This window comes from Ailuropoda melanoleuca, chromosome 4 (assembly GCF_002007445.2).
Source record: "Ailuropoda melanoleuca isolate Jingjing chromosome 4, ASM200744v2, whole genome shotgun sequence".
Lineage (NCBI taxonomy): Eukaryota > Metazoa > Chordata > Mammalia > Carnivora > Ursidae > Ailuropoda > Ailuropoda melanoleuca.
In genome coordinates this window covers 101,122,495-101,137,747 of record NC_048221.1, presented here as the reverse complement: position 1 = coordinate 101,137,747, position 15,253 = coordinate 101,122,495, and positions in this window count along the sequence as shown.

Below are 15,253 nucleotides of genomic sequence, written 5' to 3'. Positions count from 1 at the left end.
ACTTTCATTGAGGTTATCTCATTCGATCTTGACAACAGCTCAGTGCACTAGGTAGAACTGGTGCATAATCGTTTTGTAATGATATGGATGCCTCTCTTCTGAGGTCACCTGGTAACTATGTTAGGCAGAGGTAGGCCTGGAAAATTGTCCCCTAACCTACTTATTCAGAATTTTTCCCACAGTGACACAAAGGAATAAAGAGCTCGAATCAGGAGGATCTGTGGTCTTTGATTGCATTGTAGGTATTTTAATTTAAATCTATTCAGTGTAACTGGGCATACTATAGCCCAGTACATGGCTAGGCTATACAAGAAAGAAGAGTTAACAAGGTTCTAACCCAGGTGGTATGTCAAATTTTTGAAAAAGAAAGATGGTTGTACTTTTATCACACCTATGGCAAATTATCCCATAATTCCCTTAAGACAGAAAACAGTAATAGTTCTCTGGGTGTTCTGTTTAGTCTTACACTGTCATGACTAAATTTTGTCCTTTACTGCTTAAAAATAAAACCACCTCCCCCAACTGCTTATTTTGCTATTTATCAGAGGCTTGGAGAATCTAAATGGAGAATGAGGGAAATGCTACTGATTGATGAGGAAGATAATTCTGGCTATGATAAAGATACTTCAGGACCTCAGCATTTTGGTGGGGCAAGATTAAGTAGATTCCTTTGGGAAAGACATAATCACATTTAAACCTCTTGAACACTCACTTAGTAGAGATTGTCTTCTGAAGCACTGATGCACATACTATCCTAATTGAAGTAATGAACTTACCTTTCCAAAGGGAACACATCTGTTGAAATCTTTAAAAAAAAAAATCAGCTCTAGATCTGATATCATTTGTGGTGAATTATAGTGGGGTAACATATATGGTAAGGAAGAAGTTAAAAATATCCCTGTTGCCTGATATTCCAGGCAATAAAATCAACTGAAGATACATGTCTCATAATAAACTCAAAACAGCTTAATTAGATGAAGCACATAGCTCTCCTGAGGTTCTTTACAGTACTTACTATCATTTCAAGAAATGGCATATTTCCATAACCTATTAAATAATAAATCATGCCGGCATCCACTAAACATGCAAAGTGATAAACTAAGAGGATCTTTGGGGGAGCCAAGCAAGCATCCCTTTACAATTATGATAAGAAAAGCATCTACTGAAAGATCCCAGTGAAGGAATATCTACCATTGAAGGAGTGGCCTATTAAAACATTTACTGCAAGCACAATTACATTTAATTCAAGTTTTCAAAGCCTGGAATTACCCAACATCAAACCCACTGTATAAATCAACTGCTACTGGTCAGCGTTCCAATGGCCAAATAGAGGTGAGTTTACAATGAGATGTAAACCCTGGCCCATGGAAATTATTTGGGCACTTACAGATTACTGAGCAGGGAAGACCTCTAGCTTAGACATCTTCAATATTAGTTACATTTCACTAGGCTCGAGCATATAAAATGGCTTATTCATTCAGCTCTCTACATAGGTTCAAGACATTGATTCATCTGCAACACTTTATTGTTGTGGTTGTTGCTATCGGCCTACACATTTTCAGCTTAGCTCAGCCTTAATTTATAAATAACTGTAAAGGGACAGGACTCTGAGGACCAACATAATATCTTGAAAGCTGGATCCCTACAATGCAAAAATTTTCAAAAACAGTCCCTGATCCTAAAATTCCCCCTTGCAACTAGGCTCATTCTACCTGCAACAGGATTTGAATCAAGGCTAATTTGGAAGGCAGACAAGAGAGAAAAAGATGAAGAACCCTGATAGAGGAGCTGTCCCCCGTAACCCTGCAAATATAGGAAAGGTAAGGAGGGAAGGACCAGGAGATGTCCACTTTCCTCAAATATAAAACTAGAAGCTAAATGTGATGAATATTAATTAGATGATGAATTAAATAAGTGCCTAGCATGTGGTAAGTACTCAAGTAATATTAATATCGAGGTAAGAAAAAATGGGAATCACAGAGAAAAGAAAAATTTGCCCAGACAAGTGGACTAGAGAACTGAGTTTGGATAGAGAATCATACTTGTTTTGAAGAAGGAAAATGAAAGTAAACTCTTACACCAAGACCATAGCTATTTCCAAAGTAATACAACAGCTCTCAAATGTGGAATTCATGCCCCTCTGCTTACCCCCATGCATGTTAAAGCAAAGTAAATTTCATGCCAAATCACCCAGGCAGTCAGTAAGCAGCACAATTTCAATCTCTAGGATTTAAGCTGATTGCTCTAAAAATATAATTCACCAATTGGGCAGCACTGAAGTCAAACATGGCTCTCTAATAATTTCTCTTGACAAGTTGTTTTCCCAGGAAAGTGGCCACTGTGAACTGTAGGTTAACTCATCTCATGGAAATGAGGGGGTTTATTCCCACCTGGAACCCAGACACACAGCAGGGAATCAAAAGTTGACCTGGTGAGGGCATGGATGACTTCCCCTGGCTAGAGGCAAGCATCTCATTTAGGCTCTATTCACCTGACAACAAAATGCTTCCTAGTTCAGAGCCAATCTCATCTACATAGAGAAAGAAAACAAATTGGTTCCTGTTTTCATCATATTTAACCACATTTACAGCTGGATTGTGTGTGTGTGTGTGTGTTTCATTTTTAATCTGAAACCTACTTGCTATATAATAAGAATCAATTTCCTTTCATTCTTTTAGTCTCTTTTATTCTTTTAATTCTCTTATATAACGGTTGTATAAGTTCTAACAAAATGCATATAAATAATTGTTGGAGTTCATCACAAGAAAGGCTAATGATCAAACACACGTTTCTTCAGGTTAGACTTCAGGTCATCTGAAATATGAGTTTAAAGCCTGCATTATGCCTTATTTGGAGATGTTTCCAGAAGCACTGCCACAAGTGAGTTCTGACTGAATTTAAGTCCCTGTTTTGGAATGCAAAGTGTTGCAATCCAACATCTACAAGAACTTTGTCGTGCTTGAGGCTGACACTGATGTTCAGAGGGTCCCAAAATTCTACAGGCATGAATGTAGTCATTGAGACGTGGTTGCTGGTGTGCTGGGAATGGGGTAGACAGTTCTCTTCCATATCATTGAGACAACTCCCGTATTCAAATTGTTCTCAAGTTCTTTAACACATTCATGTACTTAATTGTCATTAAAACTATAAAGCAGAAAAATATTCTTCATATTATAAATTACTCCAGGGTAGGAACTACTGGGCTTGCTTAGAGGATTGGATGGAAGAATGGGAGGATAACATCTAAGTAATCAAGACAACTTCTTTTGCTTTTAAGTAGAATGTTTTATATGCCATTTCTTGAAGCAACAGCCTGGCACTTGATCTTCAACACCGACATGTTCATATATATGCATACATGTATAATTATTTTATAGTGACTGTAAGAAATATGAACGAATTATATGGGATATCTATTTAAATACTGGTACAGTTTTAAAGAACCTAATGAATATGAATGCTACAATATAATAAGACTTTCCATTAAATTTGGAAATCTGTGTGAATGTCTTTGGTTGCCAAATGACTCAGTTGGCACCACTGGCATTTAGTGGGTAGGGCCAAAGACTCAAAACTTCCCTCAAAGCCTCAGCAGTCCTTCATACTGGAAATTTACCCACTTAAAATGCCAAAAGCACATTCCCACTCCCAAAGCACTGCTAGTTCAAGGAGTACCCTTCTCTTACTCTGCAATTATATTTATATCCAAAGGAGGCTTCTGTGGAACTGAAGATCCATCTATGATACTTTAAATATCCTCCTGGAATTCATTGTTGTTAATTAAGTATCCTAGCAGATCTTTTATAAATATAGCCTGTATGAAAATAAACTTCTATTTAGCCCCTGGCCTCGTCATCACAGTTTTAAATACATAAAGTTGAAAGAAAACTTTTTTGTGTGTGTGTGAAAGAGAGAGAACACAAAGGGGTCGGGGGTGGCCCAAAGGAGAGAGAGAGAATCCCAAACAAACTCTATGCCCAACAAGGGGCCCAATGTGAGATTCAATCTCATGACGCTGAGATCACGACCTGAGCCAAAATCAAGAGTCAGACACAACCTACTGAGCCACCCAGGCACCCCTGAAAGAAAACTTCTTAATCAAAAAACAAAATGAGGACTAGGGGTAAGTCACAGGAAGGAGAAATGGGAGAAGAAAAAATGACCAGGAGAAAGTATAGTATTTACGGATTTAATTAAGATAAACAATGGAGATAAAGTAGAAGGCAATGGACATTAGGGAGATAAAGGAATATTGAAGGGGGACATGGGAAGCCAGAGGATGTGGAGAGATAGGGAGATCATTGCTTCTGTAGATTTTAGGTAATCATAGTGATTGAGAAGAGAAATGGTGATTAGAACATGGGGCAAGAACTCAGCTGCCAAGAACCCCCCCCCTTTTTTTTTCTTTTTCAGGATTTCTGTACAATGTTTAGAATCCTGTATGATGCCAGAAGATACCCTTTCTCTATAAAAGAATGAATCAACAAATCCACAAAGCTGCCTCTTTGCTAACAATCTCTCAGTATGATGCTGTGGAGACATATGAAACCATTGAGAGCAGAAATGTTTTGAAGACAAGGTCCTTCTCAGATATACACAATTAAATTCCATCTCTGAAAATAATTCAAAAGAATAAGAAAAACAACCAGATGAAAGAATTTGCTTTTTCAGGCAGAGCAATTCCAGTCTTTATCAGGCAATAGGAACAGGCAGAGACCACAGATGGCATGTTCTGGAAGCTATCATTTAACAAAGTCGATCCTTTCCCAATTGATTCAAGTGCCTTTTACTGTTGGCTATGAAGTGGACACCAAACATCACAGCAAGTTAATCCGTTTGTCCTTTACATTGTGCCATCTGCTGCTCTATGTAATCTGAAAGAATTTTAGTGTTTTCCATAGCCGCCCTATTCCCTTTCTTTTCTTAGGGTTCATCTTTCCTCTTTCTCTTCCTTCCATCTGACCAGAGCAACAGCTTTGGGTGAAGCATCTGCCTCTTGCAAATTTTCCCAAGCTACTCTACCTAGCAAGCATCTCAAAACCCTGTGCTCTTCAAATCATCCTCAATTCCCCTAACTTGTTTGTTTGTTTCCTTATTACTATTTTAAATCAGCACCCTAGGACATACGCTATCTTTACTCAGTGATGGTGAGTGGAATGGTTTACTTAAATTTTTAAACATTACATATAAAAAAGAGTAACGAAAACAAAATAAATAATGTTTTTTTTTAAGTTGCTATTAATTATATACAGCTAAGTTTTTTGGGAAACAATGTGGGGGAGTGGGAAAGTGTGAGCTTTAAGAATCAAAGAAAGCCTATTCAAGTGCCCAATCCAAACATTGGCTTTTCCTGCAGCCAGCTGTGCAACTTGGGCTATTATTTACCCTTTTGGAATCTCAGCTTTTGCTGCTTTAAGAGAGGTAGGAACAAATACTGCATAGCACTGGTGGTAGCTTAGATGGCAATCTTTTCAACTATACCTTTCTCTTTAAAAGCATATTAGAAAATGAGATTCCAGGGGTGCCTAGGTGGCGCAGTCCTTAAGCGTCTGCCTTCAGATCAGGGCATGATCCCGGCGCTCTGGGATCGAGGCCCACATCAGGCTCCTCCGCCAGGAGCCTGCTTCTTCCTCTCCCACTCCCCCTGCTTGTGTTCCCTCTCTCGCTGGCTGTCTCTCTCTGTCAAGTAAATAAATAAAATCTTTAAAAAAAAAGAAAATGAGATTACAATTAAATCTTTTGACTATTCTAGAATACCCATATGAAGTAAAAGTAATCTGCCCATTGTTGAATAGGTAGATAAGATAGATACAGTGGCAACTAAACCGTAACTTCCCTTTCATGATTCAGAAGTCAGCTAATACCATACAAATAGATAAAACTCAAAGGGAAACTTGTGGCTGACAGAATGCCAGGTAAGCAACTGAGAGTCTGTCGTAAATCTCACCAACTCTGAAATGCGCTCTGGTTTTATTCTAAACCAGGGGCTCTCCAACTGCTACACGTTACAGTTACCCAGAGGGCTCGGAATCACCCTATCATACCAAATTGAACCCTGTATCAATAGAATCAGGTTCTCTGACAGTAGCACCCAGGAGATTCCAAAGTATAGCCATGCTTGGAAACCAGAGCTTTAACCAAGACTTCTCAGAAAAGTCAATGTGAAAATGAATCACCTGAAGATCTTGTTAAAATGTAGATTCTGATTCATTAGGTGTGGGGCAGGATTCTAGAATCAACCTCCCAAAAAGCTCTTAGGGACTGCTGATGCTACTACTCTAGGACCCCACAGTGAGTAGCAAGATCTAAATTGAACAATGGCTACTGCTCAGCATCCACATGGATTGTTCAGACACAATTTATTTATATCCATTATGCAATATGAGCCCAAAGAACATATATCTCTCTTACAATTAGCCTTCACACATTCCCAAAAAATTTACCATAAAAAATTAGCAAGAATTTGAAGCACATGATGCATTTCAAAGTCAAATATAAGTGAATTAGGTTGGATTATTCCTGTGACTGGATTATTCCTCTCCTGTGGTGCTGGCATTTGTAGGTACATACATGGAACTCAAACACTCTCTTTGCCAGGGCAAAGTTTCTGCCAAGCAAGTTTTCTTAGGAATCTGCACACTTCTCCCAGAGCTTTAGCTGGATTTCCAGATAAATGGCATTGATGAGGGCTCAGAGAAATAAAACCATACAAGTTTGTTTTATACTGGGATATGGGGAAAGTGACCAGGTGTTTACATGAAGGAACTAATACAACTTAGATTCAACTCCTCCCATGTCCCGCATCTTCAAAGTGAACTACATTTATGATCTTGAGGCCATTTCCAATAGAAGGTGCCAGCACAGTAGAGGGCAGAGTGCTGAATCAGCCACTGCAATGCTCACTGATTGCTTTATAGTACAAGGCTTGGTTTATCTCTAGCAGGAAATATGAGTCCACCGATAGCAGACTATTTACTGTATCAGCTTCTCCACAGCTTTTAATCAAGCCAGGATCCCAGCATGTAAGTCCAGATCTTCAATTCTTGCTAGTGGAAACATGGTCATCCATAAATCCTTAATTCGTAGAGGCCGTTTTCCTTGGGAAGTGCTGAGGGCAAGATTCTGCTCTAACAGAACTTCTCGGCCACAAAGGCATCATTTGCTGTTTAATCCATGAGGGCACCTACTTGAGGATGAATGTGGAGCTTAAAATGGGAAAGGCAGGAATTAAAATTGTTTCACTCCTGGCCCATTTACCTAAGCCTCTTCCAATTATGATCTTGCAGTCATTTCCTCTTTAAGGTTTATGAAAGTTAGAGAAATGCCTTGGGAAGAGAAGAGAGAAAGGAAAATGAGCTCTTAGGGTGGGTAGGGAGGGGTGGTACAGGGAAAAAGCTGCATAGGTTTCTCAAAAAAATGATTTCCATCTTTCTAAAACTCAATATTAAGGGCACAATAGCAAAATGAACAACAACAACAAAAAAACTTGTGTAGTAGGAATAGCATCAAACTGACAATAGTAAAGTTGGTTTTGCATTTTACCTCCTTTTCTGGGCCAGAGATGATTAACTGGGAGTTCCTGGGCAGGTAAAGGGTCCCTGGATGGATTTCAAGGAATATATTGTCCTCAGAATTTAGGTACCAAATTATGTACATATAGCATTTATTTTTCCTGGGACAGTTTCCATAAATTTCATCAAATCTTCAAATAGTTCACAGACCTTTGAACCAAAAAAGGTTAAGAACTATACATTCATTCATCCAGAAAGTTTTTACTTACTTCCTAACCTATTTCATTCACTGTTCCAGGCATTGAGAATATAGCAGTAAACAAAACAAATATCCCTATCTCCTAGAAGCTTACATTCTTCTGGGAGGGTAGGAACAATTAATAAAATAAGTAAAAGAGACAGCATATTTGATGGCAATGAGTGCTACAGAGAAGAATAAAGCAGAGAGGAGGAACAGCAGAAGCCAGCACTTGCAAGTGGTAACTTAAAACCATACAGGTAGGGTGGGTCTTACCTAGTAGGTGCCATTTGAACAAAGACCCAAGGGATCAGGGGAATAAGCCATGAACATGGCTTTCCAGACAAAGATAACTGCTGATATCAAAGGACCTGAGGCAGGAGCATACCTGACAAGTTCTAAGAGTAGCAAGGAGGCCAGTGTGCCTTGAGCTCAGGGAGGGAGACAGCAGGGAATAATATCAGGGAAATAAGGAGAAGGGGCCACGGGTGTGGCAGCTATAGGCCATTGTAATGACTTTGGCTTTTACTGTGGATAAGACAGAAAATCATGGGAGGGTTTACTCTGACTTATACTTTTTAAGGACCCCTGTGGCTTCTGTGTTGAGACTAGTTCTGGAGAAGAGACAGCAAAAGCAGAAGCACGGAGAGCCATTTGGAAGTTTAGATGAGAAATGATGGAAACAATAGTGATGGGAGATGGTGGGAAACAGTTAACATCCTACATATATTTTCAGTTTGGAGCCATCAGGATTTGCTAATAGATCACATATGGAATGTAAGAGGGGCAAAAACTCCAAGATTTTTGAAATAAAGCACTAAATGGGATGGAGTTGCCTGTGATGGATGTGGACACATTAGGAAGGAAGGACTGATGGAGATTTCAGTTTGGGCTATGTTAAGCTTGAGATGCCAATGAAATATCTAAGTGTTGATGTTCAGTAGGTAGTTGGACATAGGTGTATGGCATTCAAGGGAAGGTCTAGGCTGAAGATATAAATTTGGGAGTTGATGGCACACAGGTAATATTTTAGGCCTGATCCTGGATAAGATCATTCGGGGAGTGGGTGTAGACACAAGTCAAATTCAAAAACTGAGGCCTGGAACACTTCAGAGTTGAGAGATCAGGGAGATGAGGAGGCCCCCACAGACTGGAAGGAGTGATCAGTGAAGAAAGAGAAAACCAGGAACTAGTGGAGTTCTGGAAGCCAAGCAAAGAAAGGGTTTTGAGGAAGGGAAAGTGATCACATGTGCCCAAGTTCTGACGAATAAGAGGTGAACTAGCAGTGTCTCTTGAATTTGGGAATGTGGCAGTTGTTGCTGACCTTCACAAAAGTGGGTTGGGGTAGAAGCCTGCTGGAGAGGCTTCGAGAGAAAATGAGGGAGGGAAAAACCAACCAACCAAACAAACAAAAAACAAAACTGGAAATAATTTCTCCTTTAGGGAATTTTGGCAGCAAAAGGACAAAGAAATGGGAGAATAGCTAGAGGATAACTAAGGTTGAGTTATACGTACGTAGTATCACATACGTTTGCACGTGTATGTGAGGGAGAATGGAGAACATGTTAATGCACTAATGGGAATGATCCAGTCCAACAAAGACTATCTTTTAGATTTCTTCACAGACCTTACTTACCTTCTTCTCTTTCTGATTTTTGACTGATTTATTTTTAGCCAAAGTACCAACTGCTAAAGAAAAACATCACTGCCTACACTTTCAGTAATTCATTTCACTGGTTCAAAACACTTGTGATCAGAAGTGGCTTGGAGTTCTCTTTTTCTTTTAAGTAAGTATGTGAATATGGTAAATTTGCTTTATCCTTGTACTCTTTATCTTCAATCTACAGGCTGAGTAGATCTAATAAATAGTAACATACACATATTTCTTGGCAATCCATAAAAGCAACATTCTGGAGACAAGTGACACAAAACCAGAGGATGATCAAACTTCCTGATTATATAATCATTTTCATCATTTTTCTCTGCAGACTTAGAACACTGAGGATTTTTCATGTGGTTTTTACAGAAAGTCACCAAATGTAAAATGACAATGTCAATCAAAGGGTAAACACAAAGTTCACTTAATACATGGATGATCCTAAGAGAGCATCCCTCTTGCCCCATTCCAGTGGATACCATTCACAAAAATTATAAATTCAGCTAGGCCAAAAGGATATAAAAAAATATAAATCCTAGGACATGACTTAGTGTTATGGATTGAATTGTGTTCCCACAAAAGATGATGAAGTCCTGACCCTCAGTACTTGTGAATGTGACTTTATCTGGAATTAGAGTCTTTTCAGATGACCAATTTAAGATCATTAGAATGGGACCTAATGAATATGCTTGTGCCCTTATAAGAAGGGTGAAATTGGACACAGAGGCAGAAATGCATAGATGGAAGATGCTGTGGAGACACAGAGAGAAGGCCATCTATATGCCAAGGAACATTGAGGCTATCAGAAGCTATAAGAGAAAAATAGAACGCAAAATAGAAGCTATAAGAGAAATAGAAGCTATAAGAGAAAAATAGAACTTACAGCCCTCAGAAGGAGCCAGCCCTGTCGTGCCAACAGCTTGATCTTGGATGTCTAGCCTTCAGAACAGTGAGACAATACACTTCTGTTATTCAGACCATACAGTTTGTAGTGCTTTTTCATGGCAGCCCTAGAAAACTAATATACTAGGAAATAGGATTTATTATGTTTCTTAAGCATTAAACAGGTAAACAAAAACATACAAATAAAATCATGGTGCTCTCCATTTTTTTCTTAATTTGAAATTTTGTACAAAAGGCAAAAGTTGCAGTTGTTTTTTCCAGGTGTATTAAGCGTTTTATTTGCTTGCAAATAAGCTACATATACAAGCAGAAGGGGGGAAAAAACCTCAAATAAAATTTATCAATATATTTTGGCTGTTAATTTCAGAATCACCATGACTTCTTGCTTCCTGGCAAAGCCAATATGGCAATACTGCCAATTAGCTCTTACAGCAGCAGTTTTGTTTATTTATAAGGAGAGCTGACTTCAAGTTCTAGTTGACCAAATTCATCAGAAGGAATTACAGTGCTTGGAGACTTAATTCTATATCCCTAATCTTTGTAGGGATGGCCCAATTCCGGGAGGTACCATTTGTTGATTTTTTAAAAAATATTTTTATAGAGAGGTAATTCACATATCATAAAATTTATCCAAAGTGTACAATTCAATGGTTTTTAGTATTTTCACAGAGTTGTGCACCATCCTTACAATCTTAAATTTAGAATATTTTATCATCCCAGGAGGAAACCTCTTACCCAAAAACAGTCACTCCCCATTTCTCCCCTGGCCCCAGCCACAGACAATTGCTCATCTACTTTCTGTCTATAGACATTACACTTCCGGATATTTCATTTAAGTGGAGTCATACCACATGTGGTCCTTTCTGATCAGCTTATTTCATCTACCATAATATTTTCAAGGTTTGTCTACGTTATAGCATGCATCAGTTCATTCTGTTTTATTGCCAAATAATAATCCATTGCATGAATATATAACATTTATTTACCTATTCATCAGTTTATGGACATCTGTGTTCTTTTCATATTTTGGTTATTGTTAATGATGCCATTTTGTGCATCTGTGTAGAAGTCTTTTGTGTGGACATATGTTTTTATTTCTCTTCGATTATACCTAGGAATGGAATTACTGGGTCATATGGAAACTATATTTAGCAATTCGAGGAACTACCAAACTGTTTTCCGAAGTATCTGCACCATTTCACATTCCCATCAGCAATGAATGAGGGTCCCAATTTCTTCACATCCTTTCCAACACTGATTATTGTCTATCATTTTATTACAGCCATTCTAATGGGTATGAAGTAGTGTCTCATTGTGGTTTATATTTACATTTCCCTAAATACTAGAGATGCTGAGCATCTTTCATGCACCTCTTTGTCATTTGCAAGTCTTCTTGTTCAAATGTCTATTTAAATTTGCAGTATTAAAAAAAAAAAAAAGCCTTCCTCCTTGCTCCTGTCACAAGCTACTAGAACCCTTGGAAATGCCAAAGTGATAAGTATCTTTTATATGCTAATGAGAAGACTGGTAGCTGGGAGCCCCTAAATAGCCTGAGGATCAGAACTGATCCCTAGAAAGACCAAGGCATGCTTAGAAGGTTGGAATTTTCAGCCTCATTCCTGACCTCCCAGGAGGGTAGAGAGGCTAGAGGTTGAATTACCAATGATTTAATTAATCATATCTATGTTATGTAACTTCCATAAAAAGCCCTAAATGGTGGAGTTCAGAGAGCTCCTGAGTTGGTGAATCCAGTCATGTGCTAGGTGTACGGTGTACCCCAATTCCACAAAAAGAAACTGCTGAAATTCAGGACCCTTTGGGAACTTTTCCTGTGAACCTCTTCATCTGGTTGTTCCTTTATATCCTTCATAATAAACCAGTAAACGTAGTAAAGTGCCTTCTTAAGTTCTAAGCCAACACTCTACCAAATTATCAAATCTGAGGAGGGGGTTGTGGGAATCCCCAATTTATAGCTGACTGGTCAGAAACATGGGCAACTTGAGACTCACAGTTGGTGTCTGAATTGGAGGCAGTCTTGTGGGACTGAGTCCTTTAACTTGTGAGTTCTGATGCTATCTCCAGGAAGACAGTGTCAAAATTGAATTAAGTTGGTGGATACCCAGCTGGTGTCAGGGAGTGGAGGACTGGTTGTCGGTGTTGGAAAAGACCCCAAAGTCTTTGCCGATTTTATAACTGTGTTATTTATCTTGTCATAGTTAAGTTTGTAACAGTTCTTTATATGTTCTACATGTAAGTCTATTATCAGATATATGGCATGATATGCAAATTTTTCTCCCATCGTGTGGGTTGTCTTCACTGTCTTGATGGCATCATTTGAAGCTTAGAAGCTTTTAATTTTGATGAAGTCCAATTTATGTAATTTTTGTCACCTATGGTTTTGGTATATCTAAGAAACCATTTCTTAACCCAAAGTCACAAAAGTTTATTACTGTGCTTTTTTTCTATGAGTTCTATAGTTTTAACTCCTACTTTGAAGCCTATGATTCATTTTGACTTAATTTTGCATATAATGTAAGGTTAAGGTCTATTGATCATTTTTAAAATATTCCATTTAGCTTCTAAATCATTGCTAACCAAAAAGTCAAATATGTGTGACTTGGCCCCCAAATCCTATATGCAATCGTCAGCAAAAGCAATCACATAAGCCAGTTTTACGTCTTGTACCAGAGATAGCATGAGCATCTAAGCTTGAGGTCAGGAAATTGTGAGTGATCACCATTGCATGGCTAAAGGTCTATACGTCACCTTGACACATTCAACTGTTCTTGTTGGTTCTCTTTTATGAGATGTAAAATGGGAAAAGATCCAGTTCATCCCCCTTCCAGTGGAGAATTAGGAAAATCAAAGAAAATTATGAATAGGAAAGCCCTTTGAAAGGTGGACTATTCTAAGGGGGTATTCACAACAATCAGAGTTTTGCCAAAGGCCTCTCTTAAAACCATAACGCTGTAGGCAACAAAAGGCCACACACAGGAGGCCCAGCTGAAAATTATTCATTCACTGATCCTTCTCTACGTGGCCTACACCAACAGGGAGTTTCAAGAAATTCCTTCCCTAGGAAATGCTGATGCAGAACCAGGCTTGGGAATTATAGGTTGTATTGACCTAACAACAGGACTGCTCTGTGAATTGCAGTTATTATTTACATCCCGAAAGAATAGCAAAACACTGACAGGTGTAGCCTGGCTTTAAATGATAAAGATTGTGTGAAACAGATTAACCTTGTCAGTCAAAAGACAGAAGAAAAGAAAGAAGAAAAAAACAAAACAAACAAACAAAGAAAAACTTGCTCACTTTCCCTTAAATTACCTGTGTTTGATGAAAAAACATCATACGCTTTGTAAGCACAATAGCTGACACTGACAAGAAGCTATATTAATAGGGGCGCCTGGGTGGCTCAGTCGTTAAGCGTCCGCCTTTGGCTCAGGGCGTGATCCTGGAATTCTGGGATCAAGCCCCACATCAGGCTCCTCCGCTGGGAAGCCTGCTTCTTCCTCTCCCACTCCCCCTGCTTGTGTTCCCTCTCTCGCTGACTGTCTCTCTCTCTCTCTAATAAATAAATAAAATCTTAAAAAAAAGAAGCTATATTAATAAACTGGTGGTACCCCAATGTAAAGATATCATCCTTAATTAATAATGTCTTGGAAATTAGCACCCCAAGAATACAAAAGAGTCACCAAAGATCATGGTGATAGAGAACATCAAGCTCAAACATCTAAGAACTGTTCTAACACAAATAATCCCTGGGGTCAAATTCATACCTTGTCTCATTATTGATTCTTACTGAATGGTTTGTTTCTTATCCTTTCTTCTGATGTCTTTATTAAGATTGTCAAGCCCTCGAAGACAGAATCTAGCTTTCCTCTTCTTTTGCATCTCCAGTAGCACCTAGCCCATGGCAGGCATGTGATCGGCAGAACCCAACTAGCTGAAGCAGCAGGTACAAATGCAGCTCATTGTCCAGCCCATCAGGTTATAAAGGGGACTATACAACTTATTTTTGGAGGAAATTACGACTTCTAAGTATATATCGGAAGAGGAAATGCCAGTTTTGCTGCAGAGTGGGGATAAAACTTGCCAAAGTACCCATGTCACCTGATGTAGAATACATCTACAGAGCTGGGTTATGGTATTTTGTTTTTTCTTACATGGTTGAGTCTGTAAAGATACCCCTGCCCCATGCAAATCCATTCCAATAAAAATCAAATGTTCTGTCTTTTGAAACCTGTGACCTAGGCCCTATTCATTAATACACAAGCTAGCTCAGTGTCATAACCCATCCAGCTGCACCTCAGTTTCTAAACCATGATTTGGGGATGGCTATCTAGCCATAAAACGTTCTATTCCTTGCATTTGGAAAACAGAGTTCATTAGCACACGCAAGCAAACGCACACACACATACCCCCCCACACACAAACACACATATTATTAATGAAAGTGGTTTGTTTTTCGTAGATGTGGAAGAATCTACCATAGGTCAGTCTCAGCACTCCCTGTATACACACTCCCATGGAAATGTATCTCTTCAGCTACTGGCCAATAGACCACAAATACCATTCACTGTACCATTCTGGTATGCGTACAGTGAAGCAGACTCATCAGAAATACACTAAAAATAGCCAGCTCTGATTATAATCAGGGATGACTGTTCATATTAATGTTCTGTTTCACTCTGAAATTTTTCCCTCAGTTTTTCTTATGCCTTTGGACCCTGCTCTCGCCAAAAACTATGGAGTTCCCTATCCTGCCTGGTGATTTGAATTCTAACCACAAGCTTAGCTCTCTCTTGGCAAACCACCAAGACTGCAGTAAGTTGGCACCACTCACTTTCTTCTGTATGTTGATCATTTAGAGTTTTCATTAGGGCATTTGGACCTCCTTGGCAAAAAAAGAGCAGCTTCCACACCAGCCCATGGTACATG